We start from the raw sequence: 19454 nt of genomic DNA, 5'->3' as shown, positions 1-19454 counted from the left end.
GTGATTTAAAGGTCAGTTTCTTCATTGACTACCCTACAAAATAGCCTTTATGTTGTGACATTTGCCCAAATAGCCTAGAGCGGAAATGGGCTTTTTACCTCGGTAGTGGAAGAGAAGAAGTAACAATTTTCAACCCATGCACCTACAAATTAATCTATTTGGGTCATGTTTTATCTACGGGTCAGATTGGTTAACCTGAACATTTTGACATCAAAAGGATATGGGTCAATGGGTCAAAAGTTATCACTTAACTTGTGAAATGATTATTGGTTTACAAGATATTAGTGTTTGGGTTGAGAAGTGGCCATTTCGCTTTATGTTACATGCATGACTTCCTGGTTTTCAGTATTTTATATGATGGATCAGCTAGTATAGCTTTACCTTTGGCAAATGGCAATGTTAAACAATACATATTCTATCTCTGCTTAGGTTGGTGTCAAGATGCCTTAACAACAGCTTGATGGAAACTATGTGATCGATTATGATAGTCAGCTGAGTTGTTCATATGAACTATATATGTTGATCATAAGCTTATCATATAGTTGCAGGTCCCAAAACATAAGAAAAATTCACACAGAAAATAAGAAAAATAAGAATCTGAAACTAAAAAAAAAAAGAAAATTTCACACAAAAAATAAGAAAAATAAGAATTTGAAACTCAAAAAATAAGAAAAATTCACCCAAAAAAGAAGAAATATTCACACAAAAAACAAACTTCCGGCCAGTTGTTTAAAAAGGATCATCTTCTTCTTAAAACACCCAACCTGCAACTTTGTAGTTGTTTAGAAAAAGAATCTGAAACTCAAATACATAACTTCGCTTCAACTATAGACGAACCTTGTAAAGAAATATATGACTGGTTGGGGGGACCAAGCACCCACCAGTCACCTCACTGGCTACGCCTCTGTTCCTATGCCATCCAGATGGCGGTTTCTACAACTCCCTCATAAAACTTCCGGTGTTTATTAGGAACAGGGGCCGGTATCGAGATATACGATTTCATGATAAGCCCTGCCATGCGGTAATAGCTTTCCAAATATCGGTGGACACCATGCATAAAAATCAATACAACCATATACTTTTATATTCTTACTATACCAGAGACCAACATATTTATGAGGTGAGCTTAACAGAAACATTATAAGAAGGAAACGGAAATGATGCAAATTTTATGATTATGATAGTTAGAGCTGGAAGTGTTCATAACTCTATATGTTGATCAAATTTCAAACACAAGCTTTTCACATCACACATATAGCTGCAAATCCATATATGGAGATTAAAGTATGTCCTTCAGGTTACTGATAACAGGAAAAATCAACTTAGAAAACCAACTTCCAGTTACCATACAAAAAAAAAAGAAAAAAAACAGCATAGATATTGCTTACCAAAATGACAGAAACAGGGTTTTTAAACATGAAAAGTTATGCTGCATCATTACACGGGTAGATGTATGTGGATGATGAATCTTCCTTGTTCCTTAAATAAACTGACCGATTATTGGGTTACACACACGTTCCAGCTCCTCCTTCTTATTCATTATTGCACTGGTTTCTGCTAACTTGTTTAACTCAAGCCACTGCATTGCCTCCTCAACCACTTCATCCATCTTCTTCAAATTACTCCAGCTTAGCCTATTCCTGATGCTGCCATCCTTCATATTTGTTTTTATGATATAAATGTAATCCTCCAATGCATTATAGGCATCTACTTTCTTTTTATACTCTTGATCCTCGTATCTGTATCGTTCTACCTCTTTCAGCATGTCTACAATTTCTTTCTTACTAAGTTTCATCCTATTGTTCTTGATCGTGATGTTGTTTTTTTGACCAGTTATCGGTTCTTCCGCAGACACATTCAAAATACCATCGGCGTCAATGTCAAAACATACCTTTGCTTTTGTTTCACCCTAAGGGGCAAGAGGAACGTCAGAAAGTACGAATTCACCTAGCCACTTGTTGTCTCTCGCTCTACTTCTCTCCCCTTGATAAACCTTAAACCGTAGAGTAGATTGGTTGTCACAAGAGGTCCAATACATCTCCTCCTTTGTAACAGGTATCGGTGTGTTTCTAGGGATCACGGTACTCATAACTTCTCCAACTGTCTCCACACCAAGTGAAAGAGGGGTGACATCCAACAATGTCAAGTCTCGCACCATTTCATTTCCCTGGCCGCTCAAGTGTGCAGCCAAAACGGCGGCACCATAAGCAACAGCCTCATCAGGATTAATTGTCTTGCAGAGTTCCTTACCATCAAAAAAGTTCTACAACATTCTTTGAACCTTAGGTATACGAGTTGACCCTCCAACAATGATTACCTCGTCAACCTTGTTTTTCTCCACTTTCGCATCCTCCAGACACCTTTCCACAGTTTCCATACACTTATCAAAGAGATCCATATTTAGGTCCTCAAATTTAGACCTGGTTATCATTGATGAAAAATCAATACCATCATACAAGCAGTCAATACTTATAAAAGTCTGAGTTGTGGAGGAAAGAATCCTTTTTGCTTTCTCTGAAGCAACACTCAACCTCCCCAACGCTTTAAAATTCTTGCTAATATCTTTCATGTATTTCCTATTGAACTTTGCAACAAAGTATTCCACCATTCGATTATCAAAATCCTCACCACCCAGATGGGTGTCCCCACCTGCAGCTTTCACCTCAAACCTGCCGTTGTCAATGGTGAGTAGAGAGACATCAAACGTACCACCTCCCAAATCAAAGATAAGCACATTTATTTCAGAAGCTATGGTATCTTTCTCATGTAGCCCATAAGCAATTGCAGCTGCTGTAGGTTCGTTCAGCAAACGCAGAACATCAAGGCCTGCAACAGTAGCGGCATCCATTGTTGATTGATGTTGTGAATCATCAAAATAGGCAGGGACAGTTATCACTGCGGCTTTCACATTAGTGTTAAGGTATGCATCAGCTACCGCTTTCATTTTGGTAAGAACCATAGAAGAAATTTCTTCAGCAGCAAACTGCTTCTCAACACCTTTGTATGTGACTATGATCATAGGCTTACCACATTGTCCTTCCACAACTTTAAAAGGCCAAACTTTCATGTCGCCCTGCACAGTGGCATCACCAAACCTCCTTCCAATCAACCGTTTAGCATCTGAAAAATTCAAACAAGAAAAAAAGCATATGGGTCTTATATCAGGTTCAAATTTCAGAAACTAATAGAACACATGTCTTTCAAAATGACTTTGATTCAAATCAAGCACATCATATTTTGAACCTAAAATCAAGCTTGACTACTGTTTTTCATTTTCAGCTAAACTGACTCTTTAGCATTAACCTTTTTAGTAGTGGAGCTTGACTACTCTCTATGAACAGTAAGGACGATCAATGTAAATTTTGAAAGTAGGGACGGCCCGTGTAAATTTTGACAGCTTCTAAAATCATTTGATAAAATTTTATAATCTCAGATGAATCCTAGTAAATTCAACTAATCTTTTCATTACATGGTTGATCTATTCTCTTTTGCTAATGTAGTTGTCAGATACTTAATTCTGTATCCACGATGTAAGCATTTAGAAAAGAAGTACGATGTGTAGTGATGCATAGTCCTAAAACACCAAACTTATATATAGGTCTTAACTGTGAGATTTGAGAGTTGAGACATGACAAATCCAAAAAAGGGGTTTAAAGATAAAAGGATTATGTTACATGTCAAACATTGATTAAATTAAACCTGTTTTAGGATGATGCTTCAAGTATACTTTTATTTTTTTTTTATTCTAATGCATGTATACCAACTGGATTCTCATAGCAAGAGTCTTAATTTAAAAGAATAGACCATTAAGATGTAAAACATTGTTGTGTTGGAAGAACTTTTATAGGTCATGAGTCATGACACTATCTTTTTACACTTATATAAATAAATACTAAGATTCAGCTTTTCTAAAACAGGAGAAGGTCTGTAACATAAGTTACTAAAAGAAAAAAAGTTATTCATATACCATAGCTATATATTGCTTTCATATGGTTATACAAGTAGCTATAAAGGTTGTGCCATAACATAATAGTAACTTAGTAAGTATCCCGTTTCAAATCCAAGATGAGTGTAGAGAGGAAAACAGTAATGGTTGCAAAACTAGCAAGGATGTACGCAAGCCATCGGCTACTTGTAATGAATAATCTGTCTAGTCGTAGAGTACTCGAATTAGAACTTCTAGTATACATAATTCAAAATTATAATTATGACATGTTCATAGTTCAAACATAATTATTCATGTGATATTAGAAATAGGTTAGAAACATTGACAGAATTAAGCAAATATTTTAACCCTATGTATGTGACCGGTTAACCGGGTTTTAACTTATTAGATTGAATTTTACCAAACCAGTTCTTTTTTTCCAATTTGTCTCAACTAATGTTATAAAACTAAGCAGACTCAGGTGAAAACTCGGATTTGAATCATGGGTTCGCCTTCAAACAGGTCAAATCAAGCAGACGCGGAATAAAAACCGGTCAACAGATCAGGTCAACACAGGTCAAACTACGGTCAAACTTGGATAACCCAGGTGAAAATTTGGGTAAAAAATGGTCAAATTTTTTTTTTAATAAAACCCTAAGTATAATTTCTACACAATTGAGGAGTATAATTTTAAAAAATATATCTTTACCATATAAAATCCCAATCAGGCCGGGTTTTCGCCAAGTCGAGTCTAAGTTAAACAAGCAACATTATAATGTATGTAAAGTACTCTAGATCATTGTGTAATAATTAATATATACCAAAAACGGTGTTGACGGGGTTTACGGAGAATTGATATTTAGCAGCATCTCCGATCATGCGCTCTACATCATTAAAGGCAACAACTGAAGGAGTGGTGCGGTTTGTTAAGTTTACAATCTTAAATACTTACACACTTTCAAGTTAATGCAGGTTTGGAGTAATTTCAGCATGTTAGTAAAAGTTCAAGAACGATTCTGTAACATTGGCAGCTTTGGATCTATTATGTCAAATAAAGAAGTTGAGGGACTCAAAGAAAAGACGGTGAAAACTATGCTGCTATAAAAACCCAACTAGGGTTCCAATCTTTAGGATCGATCATAATTTTCACACACACTTATTCTGTTTTCTCTCTATATTTTCGATATATTTTTCTTCATAATAATTTGATCATCTAGATCAATTTTAATTCATTTGTAATTCGTTTATTAAATCTTAATCTCTTTGATTAAGGTCATCTTCTCTGTCTGTAATCAACTTTTGAATAATAATAATAATCGGTCTAAATCGGGCCGACTGATTAACTATAATTGTTGTTCATATTTCGTTCATGGTATCAAAGCCAAGTTACTCTGATCGGTGTTGATTATTTCCGGTTTGTTTTTTTGATTCAAGGCGTATTTCGATCTCGAAACCTTGAATCATAGAAACCCTAATTTTTGGGGGTTTTTTTCTGGTATTCGATCTTGTTGATTCCGCTGCTGATAAGATCTAAGTTCTTCTATTTCAGATCCTGGATTTTTCACTTGACTAAGCGAATCAAGTTGAAAATCTAGGGTTCTTCTACCATCTGCAATTAAAGCACTGTATTGTTATCTTCTTCTTTTCCTTCATTATTTGTGTTTAAATCTGATTATTTTTTTATTTTTTATTTTTTTTCTTTCTCAAAACAGATTTTTATATAAATATATATTAAATTTTTCTTATCTTTTTCTCATAAAAACACCAAGGTTAATACTTGACCTACCTTCATTTGAGAGGCCAGGAATCCTGTCACTGATTCTGGTGTGGGATTAAGATATATTTTTAATCAATTTTTATTTATTTTGAGAAGAAATTATTGGTTGATTGATTTATTTTTTCATTGTCTAATTGATCTGTTTAATATTTCTTGAAATGGTACTTGTCTTAGGCCTGTTAATAATGACATTTTGGCCCAGCAATGGGATAGGTGTAATGCTGTTGTCTTATCTTGGATTCTTAATTGTGTCACTGAAGAATTATATCTTGGACAAATTTTCTCAAAAAATGCTTCTGTTGTTTGGAGTGAACTTAAAGAAACTTATGATAAAGTTGATGGTGTTGTTACCTTTAATTTGCATAATAAGATAAATTCTCTATGTCAGAATGGTACTGCATTATCAGAATATTATCATAAACTTAATTCTTTGTGGAAACAGTTTGATGCTTTAATTAAACTTCCTGCTTGTGTTTGTCATGCTGCTAAGGATTTTTAAGAACATAATCAATTGATAAAACTAATGCAGTTATTAATGGGTCTAGATGAGTCATATAATTCTGTCAGAAGTCAAATTCTTACTCATGATCCATTGCCATATGTGAAATCTGCTTATGCTTTGCTGTCTAGAGAAGAATCTCATAAGCTTGCTTCTGTGCATTCTGTTAATAATAAATCAACTACAAGTGTTTTTGCTTCTAAATTTGTGGATAATAAAAGAAGATTTAATAGTAACAATAATTTTAATAGAGGACCTAATACCAGTCTTAATTGTACACACTGCAAAGGTGTAGGGCATACTGTTGATAGATGTTTTGAGTTAGTTGGTTATCCACCTAGTTGTAAAAAGAAATCCACTTATCAAAACCTCAACATTCACAAAAGAATATCTATAATAATAATGCCTTTTCTGAAAAATCTGTGCATACTTCTGATAAGTCTGGTGCTAGTTCTTCTACTTCTCTATCTCTTTCTAATGAACAGATGATCAAGCTTATGAACCTTTTGAGTGACAAAAATGAAGTTACTGTAAATCATGCCAATATGGCAGGTATTTTTTACAATGCAAATACTTTTTTCAATCAAAATTTTGATAAATTCTTTTGTGCTAATAATGATAATTCTAAAATAAAACATAAAGGTTGGATTAATGATTCTGGTGCAAATCAACACATGACATATTGTATTGATAAAATTGAAAATGGAATAGATGTGTCTAATCTTAACCTTAATGTTGGCCATCCTAATGGAACTATTGCTAAAATTGTTATGATTGGAGATCTTAAATTAAATAAGATGGTAACATTGTTTGATGTTCTTGTTATACCTGAATATTGTGTAAACCTTTTGAGTATACATAAACTTGCTAAAGATAGTAAAAGGTTTATAGGTTTTGATGAAAATAAATGTTATATTCAGGATTTGAAAACAAGAACCACTCTTTGGACTGGTAGTCAGAGAGATGGTCTATATGTGCTTGATGATCATGCTACTTGTCAAGGTGTGTCTAATAATTGTGTATATACTTGTTATGTGTCTCAAACTTTGTGGCATAGCAGATTGGGTAATCCTACACATCAAGTTTTAACTGTTCTTAAAGATAAAATTAATATTGATGATAATCCTGATACTATGCCTTGTGATATTTGTCATAAGGCAAAACAGACAAGGGAACCTTTCCCTCTTAATGATCATATTTCTAAACAAGTTGGTGATCTTATTCACATGGACTTGTGGGGGCCTTATAAAATTGTAAGCAAGGAAGGGTAGGGTATAGATTTTTCTTAACAATTATGGATGATTTTTCAAGAGTTGTTTGGACTTATCTTATAAAAACTAAAGATGAAGTGTTTTGTAATTTCAAAGAGTTTTGTTCACTTTTGGAAAATCAGTTTGAAACAAGGATAAAAGTTATAAGAACAGACAATGGTTCTGAGTTTGTAAATTCAAATATGAAACAGTTTTGCAGTGACAAAGGAATTTTACATCAAACCACTATTGCTTACACTCCTCAACAAAATGGGATTGTTGAAAGGAAACATAGGCACCTTCTTAATGTAGCAAGGTCCCTTATGTTTCAGGGGGATTACCTCTTAATATGTGAACTTAGTGTATTTTAACTGCAACTTATTTGATTAACAGGCTTCCTTCTCCTGTGCTAAATGGTGTGTCTCCTTATTATGTGATATATAATGAAGATCCTTCTCTGTCCCATTTAAGGTCTTTTGGTTGTCTTTGTTATGCCACTATTTTAAATAACTTTGATAAATTTAGTAATAGAGCTGAAAAATGTGTTTTCATTGGTTATGGTAATGGAAAAAAGGGTTATAGACTTTATAGTTTGGACTCAAAAATAAGATGTTAAATTTTATGAAACTATTTATCCTTTTAAAATGAAAAACAATGAAAATTCTTTTCAAAATTCTGAAGATAATTCCATAAATCATTTAAATTTTTTCAATACTTGGTTTTCTGAAAATGACAACTACAATGACCATATTCCCTATGATGAAGAGAAGGACAAAAACATAAGTGATGACAAAGATTCTAATCTATCTGGTGATCTAAGAACTCATCCTAATTCTACCACAGTTCATGAATTTTCTAATTCAGAATAGTCTGGCAGTAACAGGAATGATAATTCTAAGACTACTACAGAGCATGAATCAACTGCAACACTTGATGATAACAATAATTCTGAGGGAATTGATGCTGATATCTTTAATGAAATTATTGATCAAGATAATGTGTTTCAAACTGCTAACATTAGAAAATCTGAAAGAACTCACAAAGTTCCAAATCATTTTAAAGATTTTGTTGTAGGAAATGTCAAATATAGTATTGACAAAGTTGTCTGTTATTCAAATTTAAGTACTGAAAATTTCTATTTTGTTTCTAATCTTAATAAAAGTATGGAACCTAAGAATTTTTTTGAAGCATCTAAAGATTTAAATTGGGTTTAAGCTATGAATAATGAAATGGAAGCATTACATAGAAATAATACTTGGGAAATTGTGGATCTTCCTAAAGGGAGAGAACCTATAGGATGCAAGTGGATTTATAAAATCAAATATAAAGCTAGTGGTGAAATAGAGAGGTATAAAGCAAGACTTGTTGCTAAAGGATATAGTCAAAGGGCAGGAATAGATTATGATGAAACATTATCTCCAGTGGTAAAAATGGTTACTATTAGATGTTTACTTTTTATAGCAGTACATAATAATTGGCCTTTATATCAATTAGACATTAATAATGCTTTTCTTTATGGTGATCTTCATGAAGATGTTTATATGTGTCTACCTGAAGGGTATTATGATTCTAGTAGTAACAAAGTGTGTAAATTGATTAAGTCATTGTATGGCTTAAAACAAGCACCTAGGCAATGGAATGAAAAACTTAATCATGCTCTATGTGAATATGGATTTGAACAAAGTAAAAGTGATTGCTCTTTACATGTGTACAATGCAAATTCTGTGTTTCTTGCTTTATTAGTGTATGTTGATGATATTGTTCTAACTGGTAACAATGTGAATGAAATAGAAAAGGTTAAAAGTTTTTTACAAACTAAATTTTTGATCAAAGATTTGGGAAAACTCAAATACTTTCTTGGTATTGAAGTTTTGTATAATTCCAAAGGAATTTGTCTCTTTCAAAGGAAATATTGCATGGAATTATTGCATAAGTTTGGTTTACTTGGATGTAAGCCCATGAGAACTCCTATGGAGGTTAATTATACTATCTCTAGAACTGGTGAAAAGAAAAAATTGTTGTCTAATATTTCTGTTTATCAGAAACTTATTGGAAAATTGATATATCTTACTTTAACAAGACCTGATATCAGTTATTCAGTTCATGCTTTAAGCCAGTTTATGCATGCTCCTACTGAGGAACATTTAAAACTTGCATTCAGGGTTTTAAGGTATTTAAAGCTCTCCCCAGGTAAAGGTATTGAATTTATTAGTAATGATAAGTTAGATTTATGTGCATTTGTTGATTCTGATTAGGGAAGGTGTTTGAATACAAGAAGATCTGTTACTGGTTTTGGAATATATTTGGGAGGATCTCTTATATCCTGGAAAAGTAAAAAGCAACATACTGTTGCCAGGTCTTTTGCAGAAGCAGAATATAGGGCCTTGGCATCAGTTACTTGTGAAGTCCTTTGGATCATACATCTCTTACATGACTTAACAATTGATAATGTCCTTCCTATAAGTATTTTTTGTGATAATAAATCTGCAATTCAAATTGCTGGTAATCCAGTTTTTCATGAAAGAACAAAGCATTTGGAAATTGATCTTCATTTTGTAAGGGAAAAGCTTAATGCAGGTTTAATCAAAGTCATAAAACTTGATTCAAAAGATAACATTGCTGACATTTTCACTAAAAGTTTGAGTTATGGTCAACATAGTGTTTTAAGTTCTAGGTTAGGACTTAAAGATTTATTCAGTATTAAGATTGAGGGGGGATGTTAAGTTTACAATCTTAAATACTTACACACTTTCAAGTTAATGCAGGTTTGGAGTAATTTCAGCATGTTAGTAAAAGTTCAAGAACGATTCTGTAACATTGGCAGCTTTGGATCTATTATGTCAAATAAAGAAGTTGAGGGACTCAAAGAAAAGACGGTGAAAACTATGCTGCTATAAAAACCCAACTAGGGTTCCAGTCTTTAGGATCGATCATAATTTTCACACACACTTATTCTGTTTTCTCTCTATATTTTCGATATATTTTTCTTCATAATAATTTGATCATCTAGATCAATTTTAATTCATTTGTAATTCGTTTATTAAATCTTAATCTCTTTGATTAAGGTCATCTTCTCTGTCTGTAATCAACTTTTGAATAATAATAATAATAATCGGTCTAAATCGGGCCGACTGATTAACTATAATTGTTGTTCATATTTCGTTCACGGTTACCCTGTTCATTTGCAATTATTTGTACTCGTTCATGTTGCCAAACACCTACACACGAATATGTTGTTCCTAAATCTATTCCGATCGCCGCTTGTCCATTTCCCGCCATTACTATTATTATAGACTATATATATATTTCACTTTCTAAACCGAAACATGACACACATACACAATGAGGGGAAAGTATGGACAGCGGGATTAACCTACCAGTAGTAGTAGGCTCTGTATCCTTATAGGAAGCAGAGTTACCCTAACACACTTCTTAAAAATCTATCGGACAAGATTAAAAAATGTGTTTTAATGTTGTCCTTTGATTTTCAATTAAAAATCAAGATGGAGAAATCTCCCGGAAAAAATGTTAAATCCTCCTAACCAATTCTCCTAAAAATCCTCCTAACATATTCACTTGTCAACACATAGAATTCACTAATTCTCTTTCCTAATCTCACCCCCTGATTTTTCACATGTTACAATCCTATTAATTTAGTAGGATTGATTATTACCCAAATCTCCTACATGCTTATATTATTAGATTAAACTTATACGTTAAACGGTAATATTATAATAAATAAATAATATATCATTTTTAAAAGTTGTTGACACTATAATGTAATAAATTTAGTAGAAAATATTATAATATATCTTTAAAAAAAAAATTAACAACAAACTGACATATAATAAAAAAAATTACTTGCCAAAAGAAAAGACATACCGCGTTAGTCTAAAATTGTTCTTTTTTAATTATATATACAGAAATAGTAAGTAATTTTTAATTTATCAATTTATTGTTTTAAAAACAAATAAAAAAATAAATTTAATAAAATTCTTAGAATAATCAGATAGATTACAAATATATTAATATTTATAAAAGAAAAAATAAATTTAGTTGTATATTAATAATATTATCATTTTTAACTAAATCTTTCAAATATTTCTTATTCTCAACTATCGCAAAAAATACGTTTAATTGAGTGTGAGTCCATAAATAGAACAAAAATTCTAAAAAATAATATTTTATTTTTTAAAAGAGTTGCATAATTAACTGAATATTATATATAATGTAAGATGTATCATTGATTAAAAAATATTAAATAAATGTGTTAAATAATATTGATAAAAAAAATCTATAATTTAGAAGAGTTTAAAGTTAACGATTACAAAATTTTTGCTAATACTTATACTTAAAATATAATATTGCATCCGTCCAAATAAAAACATTTAATATTAAATTTGAAATATGTAGTATTTTATCTCATTTAATATATTAAAATTAATCTTATTTTATTTCCGAAATAATAGTAAGATGTATGAAATAATTAGACCTAAGCAAAAAACTTGGTTGACAAATAATAAAAACAGACACATAAGCATTTTTATATCATCTCTTAGTTATATAGAAATATATTGCACACTAGAGTAACCTGGTTATTCAACCTTAAAACTTTTGAAATTCTTTATCTAGAAAAGAGTTTTAATTTTAGAAAGCCTTTTGGAATTCTTCAATAAAACTTATAATAATGTGTATAATATTCCTTTCTTCCTATTTATTTTTTTTTAAAAAATACTTTGACTATGATTATGTTTTGTTGTGTTATATAATACTCGATATAAAATATATGAATAAATTAAGTTTTTAATGTATTTTTTATAAGTAGATTAAATTTATTCTTAATTGATTATTTTTTATAGCATTATGAAGAGACGTTAATCTCTAACGATCGATCTTTACTAGGACGGATGTCACTGCAGAGCTTAGAGACAACCTTGATAGCCCGTTAAATACACAACAACTAATTATGGTGAAACTTTTATGAAGAAACGTTTATCAACTTTTTATAATTTGATTCTAGGTTTTCCCCGAATAATTGGAAGAAAGTTGTTTTTTATTTTCTGCAGTTATCCCTTATCTAAAATACCATTAATGATTAAATTACAATATTAGTCATTTATCCAAATAATCTCCATTAACTTTTTACATCAATTACGTTTACATCAATTATTAACACCACTTGACGCCGCCTTTACCACCAACAGTCGTCCCCACCACCACATTGTTGTCGCCACATTGCGCAGGTACCGTGCTAGTTAACTTAGACACGTATAATCTACTTTCCATCTTCGTTCTCTTTTCTTATATCCATCGAGAATGTGTCTTGATCGCTTTATTAGAAACGTTTATAAACATATGCAGTAAATTTTAGAGATTTGTATCATTAAAAAAAAATCTATATCTATTATATACTCTAATATTGTAATACAATGTGAATAGTGTCAAATCTATTAGAATTTTGACACTTCGCATTTAATAATTAATTTTTTTTTATTTTGGTTTCTTACTTTTTGATTTTTTAAAACGACATTTTGTCATGCTCATATTCTTAAGTTACACCTATGCTTTGGATCACCTATGCTTTGGATGAAAATCAAAACTTTCGGAAAAACCTTATATTAATGCACCCCACAAATGTGTGAAATGAGACTCGAACGTAGGTGGATCCTCCCACACTCAAAAACCTTACCAATTGGCCACCAACTTGATTGTTTTCTTTTTTGAATTTTTTTATATTAATTTTACTTGTTGTATTTTCCTTGCATAAATATTTAGGTTGACAAAAGTTTAAGCAAACATATACGTGATGAAGTAGTTTTCAATCAAGAGTTGTGAATTCAACCTAAATAAACTAACATATCGTGGTTTCCTTGCACAAAAGTATATATATATATATATATATATATGAATTTGATATTTCAAACTTTTTAGCATAGTCGCGGTAATGTCCCTTAGATAAATGTATGACTGGTATGATAAACTTTTGAGAAAACATTTGTATGATAATTTATATTTCAATTTAGCGATTAAGGATTCTACCCAGGCAAACTAACATTCTATAACCGTATCAATGATAGATGTGATCGTAATAAATGTATTCTACCCAGTTGGCTATAGATACGACCTTGACCAACATTAGGAGTTATCTCACCTAGAAACTGATTGTATGGTAATGGTAGCAAGACATGATAGAGCCGAGGATGACTTGCATGTTTCTTCTTTTCAAAGGGTTTTGATGATTTGATTGAGACCCTTGTTTTGTTGGTTATCAGGCAGTCTCCTTGGCTAACCCGACAATCACTTATCTCTCATACCATGCCTTGACCTACATTGGCCATATATGTATTTACGTATTTGGAATTAGATAGATTAAGTATTGTTGAAAATGAACGGTATTCTCCCTCCACATGTATCGCAGGTGAAAATCCTGTTATTTTGAATTATACTGTTTGTTATTTCCTTTCTGGTTTCGCTTTCTGTCACAACCATTACGTCAAACAACAAACATATGCAGTTGTATGTTGTGACATTTGCCCAAATAGCCTAGAGCGGAAATGGGGTTTTTACCTCTGTAGTGGAAAAGAAGAGGTAACAATTTTCAACCCATGCACCTACAAATTAATCTATTTGGGTCATGTTTTATCTACAACAGGTGAAATTGGTTAACCTAAACATTTTCACATAAATGATACGTGTCAATTGATCAAAACTTACATCACTTAAATGTGAATTGACTATTGACTTATTGGTTTTCATCAAGATATTAGGTTTTGGGTTGAGCAAAGGCCATTTTGCTTTATGTTAACATGCATGACTTCCTGGTTTTCAGTATATTATATGATGGATCAGCTAGCTTTACCTTCGGCAATATATGTTAACTATACATATTATATGTTGATCAAACATAAGCTTATCACATAGCACATATATAGTTGCAGATCCATCCATATATATATATATATATGAAGATTAAAGTATGTCCTTATACCGGTTCCCAAAACAAAGAAAAATTTACACAAAAAACTAACTTCCAGTTGTTTAAAAAGGATCATCTTCTTCTTCTTAAAACACCCAACCTGCAACCTTGTAGTTGTTTAAAAAAAGAATCTGAAACTCAAATACATAGCTTCCCTTCAACTATAGACAAACCATGTAAAGAAATATATGACTGGTTGGGGGGGACCAAGCACCCGCTAGTCACCCCACTGGCTACGCCTCTGTTCCTATGCCATCCAAATGGCGGTTTCTACAACTCCCTCAAAAAACTTCCGGTGATCGATTATTAGGAACAGGGGCCGGTATCGAGATATACGACTTCATGATAAGCCCCACCATGCGGTAATAGCTTTCCATAAAATCGGTAGACACCATGCATTTAGTGAACAAATAATGGAGTCCGGCTTCGATATTACTATCACAAAACGAACATCTTAGGGAGTGAACACGCATCCAAGTTCGTCTAGTGGGGAGACTTTCAAAGGTAAGTCTACAAAAATGATGTTCGACTTATTCGCTTTCATATATTAGCTTTAGGTTGAGCAAACACGTACACCTTCACTGCTCCCTAGCTAATACGATACAACCAGTTACATATAACTTGTAACACGATATATACATGACTTAATACAAAATATATAATGCAACATACTCAGCTAGCTAGCCTTGGCAGGGTGTTAACAGCACCTATTTTATCTCTGATCTCCTCAACTCCTAATTATAAATTTACCACTACCTTTGAGGAGTGCGCATAAAAATCAATACAACCATATACTTTTTATATTCTTAAGTACTATACCAGAGACCAATTAACATATTTATGAGGTGAGCTTAACAGCAACATTATAAGAAGTAAACGGAAATGATGCAAATTTTATGAGTATGACAGTTAAAGCTGGAAGTGTTTCATAACTATATATGTTGATCAAATTTCAAACACAAGGTTTTCACATCACACATATAGCTGCAAATCCATATATGGAGATTAAAGTATGTCCTTCAGGTTCCCGATAACAAGAAAAATCAACTTAGAAAACCAACTTCCAGTTACCATACCCAAAAAAAAAACCAGCATAAATATTGCTTACCAAAATGACAGAAACAGGTTTTTGGAACACGAAAAGTTATGCTGCATCATTACACGGGTAGATGTATGTGGATGATGAATCTTGTTCCTTAAATAAACTGACCGATTATTGGGTTACACACACGTTCCAGCTCCTTCTTCTTATTCGTTATTGCACTGGTTTCTGCTAACTTGTTCAACGCAAGCCACTGCATTGCCTCCTCAACCACTTCATCCATCTTCTTCAAATTACTCAAACTTAGCCTATTCCTGATGCTGCCATCCTTCATATTTGTTTTTGTGATATAAATGTAATCCTCCAATGCATTATAGGCATCTACTTTCTTTTTATACTCTTGATCCTCGTATCTGTACCGTTCTGCCTCATTCAACATGTCATCAATTTCTTTCTTACTAAGTTTCATGCTATTGTTATTGATCGTGATGTTGTTATTGTGACCAGTTATCGGTTCCACCGCAGACACATTCAAAATACCATCAGCATCAATGTCAAAACATATTTTTGCTTCTGTAACACCCTTGGGGGCACGAGGGATGTTGGAAATGCAGAATTCACCCAGAAACTTGTTGTCTGTCGATCTACTTCTCTCGCCCTAATAAACCTTAAACCGCATACTAGATTGGTAATCATGAACAGTACAACGCATCTGCTCCTTTGTAACAGGAATGGGTGTGTTTCTAGGGATCACAGTATCCATGACTTCTCCAACTGACTCCACACCAAGAGAAAGAGGGGTGACATCCAACAATGTCAAACTTCGCACCGTTTGGTTTCCCTGGTCACTCATGTGTGCAGCCAAAACAGCGGCACCATAAGCAACAGCCTCATCTGGATTAATTGTCTTGCAGAGGTCCTTACCATCAAAGAAATCCTGCAACATTCTTTGAACCTTTGGAATACGTGTTGACCCACCAACAATAACCACTTCATCAACCCTGTTTTTTTCCACTTTCGTATCCTCCAGACAACTTTGCACAGTTTCCATACACTTATTAAAGAAATCCATATTAAGCTCCTCAAATTTAGCCCTAGTTATTTTTGATGAAAAATCAATACCATCATACAAGCAGTCAATTTCTACAAAAGTCTGAGTTGTGGAAGAAAGAATCCTCTTTGCTTTCTCTGAAGCAACCCTCAACCTCCCCAGCGCTCTAAAACTCCTGCTAATATCTTTCTTGTATTTCCTATTGAATTCTGCAACAAAGTATTCGACTATCCGATTATCAAAATCCTCACCACCCAAATGAGTGTCGCCTCCAGCAGCTTTCACCTCAAACCTGCCGCTGTCAATGGTCAGAAGAGAGACATCAAATGTACCACCTCCCAAATCAAAGATAAGCACGTTTATTTCAGAAACTATGGTAGCTTTGTTGTGTAGCCCATAGGCAATTGCAGCTGCTGTAGGTTCGTTCAGCAAACGCAGAACATCAAGGCCAGCAACAGTAGCGGCATCCTTTGTTGATTGACGTTGTGAATCGTCAAAATAAGCAGGGACAGTTATCACTGCAGCTTTTACGTTAGCGTTAAGGTATGCATCAGCCACCGCTTTCATTTTGGTAAGAACCATAGAAGAAATTTCTTCAGCAGCAAACTGTTTCTCGACACCCTTGTATGTGACTACGATCATAGGCTTACCACATTGTCCATCCACAACTTTAAAAGGCCAAACTTTCATGTCTCCCTGCACAGTGGCATCATCAAACCTCCTTCCAATCAACCGTTTAGCATCTGAAAATTTTCAAACAAGAAACGTAGCATATGTGGCTTAGATCAGATTCAAATATCAGAAACTAATATAACCCATGTCTCTCAAAAATGACTGTAATTCAAGTCAAGCACATCTAATTTTGAACCAAAATGGCTAAAATCAAGCTTAACTACTGTTTTTCAATTTCAGCTAAATTGACTTTATAGCGTTAACCTGTTGGCTTGTGGGAAATGATTGTTGTCTGAATGGTGTAACATTTAACACAACAAAGTTTGAGGATGCTGCGCTGAAGATCTCTCAATGAAGAGTAGGGACGATCAATGTAAATTTTGGAAGTAGGGACGACCTGTGTAATTTTTGACAGCTTCTAAAATCATTTGATAAAATTTTATAACCTCAATTGAATCCCACTAATCTTTTCATGACATTGTTGATCTTATATATTGTCATTTGCTAATGTAGTTCTCAGATACTTAAATTTGTATAAACAATGTAAGCATTTAAAAAAGAATTACGATGTGTAGTGATGCATAGTCCTAAAACACCAAACCTAAATATAGGTCTTAACCGTGAAATTTGAGAGTCGAGACATATGACAAATCCGAAAAAGAGGTTTGAAGATAAAAAATATATATATATGTTACATGTACGTCATTAAACCTGTTTTAGGATGATGGACCAAGTAGACTTTTACGTTTTTTTATTCTAATGCATGTATACCAACTGGATTCTCATAACTCTATCTTTTTACACAATCAATATCTACTAAGAGTCAGATTTTCTAAAACAGGGGAAGGTTGGTAACATAAGTTACTAAATTCATACACCATATACACCATAACTATATATTGCTTTCATATGGTTATACAAGTTGCTATAAAGGTTGTGCCATAACATAAGTCGCATGAAATTCTATTGTGATGTATAGTAACTTAGTAAGTATCCCTTTCCAAATGCAAGATGTATAGGAAGTAATGGTTGCAAAACTAGCTAGGATGTACGCAAGCCATCGGCTACCATGTAATGAACAATCTGTCTAGTCGTAGAGTACTCGAATTAGAACTTCTAATTCAAAATTATAATTATGACATGTTCAGAGTTCAAACATAATTATTCATGGTATATTAGAAATAGGTTAAAAACATTGACAGAATTAAGCAAGTAAGTCAACCCTATAAATGTGACCTGTTAACCGAGTTTTAACTTATTAGATAGAGTTTTACCAAAAAATCACCACACCAGTTCTTTTTTTAACAAGTTGGCTCAACTAATGTTATAAAACTAGGCAGACTCAGGTGAAAACTCGGAGTTGAATCGTTAGTTCGCCGTCAAACAGGTCAAATCAAGCTGATGCGGAATAAAAACCGCTCAACAGATCAGGTCAAACTTGGCTAACCCAGGTGAAAATTTGGGTAAAATACTAAAATATGGTCAATTTTTTCGTATAAATAAAACAAAAATGGTCAACTTTTTATTATAAATAAAACAAAAATGGTTTAAGTTTATATTTCTAAAATCTACACAATTAGGTAAATATAGAATGATATACAGACATTTTAAGAAAGTGAATGTTGAAACTTAAAATGTAGACAGGGAGGAGATCTGCTTTATAATATAGTATAGATATATATTTACCACACAAAATCCCAATCAGGGTTTTGGCAAGTCGAATCCGAGTCCCCAACACACCCACCCACCCGGTCGAGTCTGATTAAAGTTAAACAAGCAACATTATAATGTATGAAATGTAAAGTACACTAGATGATTGTGTAATATATGTACCAAAAACGGTGTTGACGGGGTTGACGGAGGCTTGGTTTTTAGCAGCATCGCCGATCAGACGCTCAGCATCATTAAAGGCAACAATGGAAGGAGTGGTCATGTTGCCCTGTTCATTTGCTATTATTACAACCCGTTCGTGTTGCCAAACACCTACACACGAATACGTTGTTCCTAAATCTATTCCGATCGCCGCTTCTCCATTTCCCGCCATTACTATTATTATAGATAGATAGATACTATTTCACCTTCTAAACTACTGAAAAACACACACACACAAAGGGAAATGTATGGACGGCGGGATTCTCCTACCGACTATGCTTATATATATTGTGTACAGTAGAGTAACCGGTTATCCAAGTTCAAAACTTATGATATTCTTTGTCTAGAGAAGCGTTTCAATCTCAAAAAAGCCTTTTGAACTTCTTAATT

The 19454-nt window shown here is 33.0% G+C and overlaps 2 pseudogenes; both read right to left on the bottom strand.

Moving 5' to 3' along the window:
* Nucleotides 1–1434: 1434 nt before the first annotated feature.
* Nucleotides 1435–10730, bottom strand: LOC122586646 (annotated as a pseudogene).
* A 4858-nt stretch (nt 10731–15588) lies between these two features.
* Nucleotides 15589–19236, bottom strand: LOC122586647 (annotated as a pseudogene).
* Between the last annotated feature and the right edge of the window lie 218 nt (nt 19237–19454).

This window comes from Erigeron canadensis, chromosome 2 (assembly GCF_010389155.1).
Source record: "Erigeron canadensis isolate Cc75 chromosome 2, C_canadensis_v1, whole genome shotgun sequence".
NCBI classification, from domain to species: domain Eukaryota; kingdom Viridiplantae; phylum Streptophyta; class Magnoliopsida; order Asterales; family Asteraceae; genus Erigeron; species Erigeron canadensis.
Note: the sequence above shows the minus strand (reverse complement) of the source record. Positions and strands in the feature narration are given on the sequence as shown.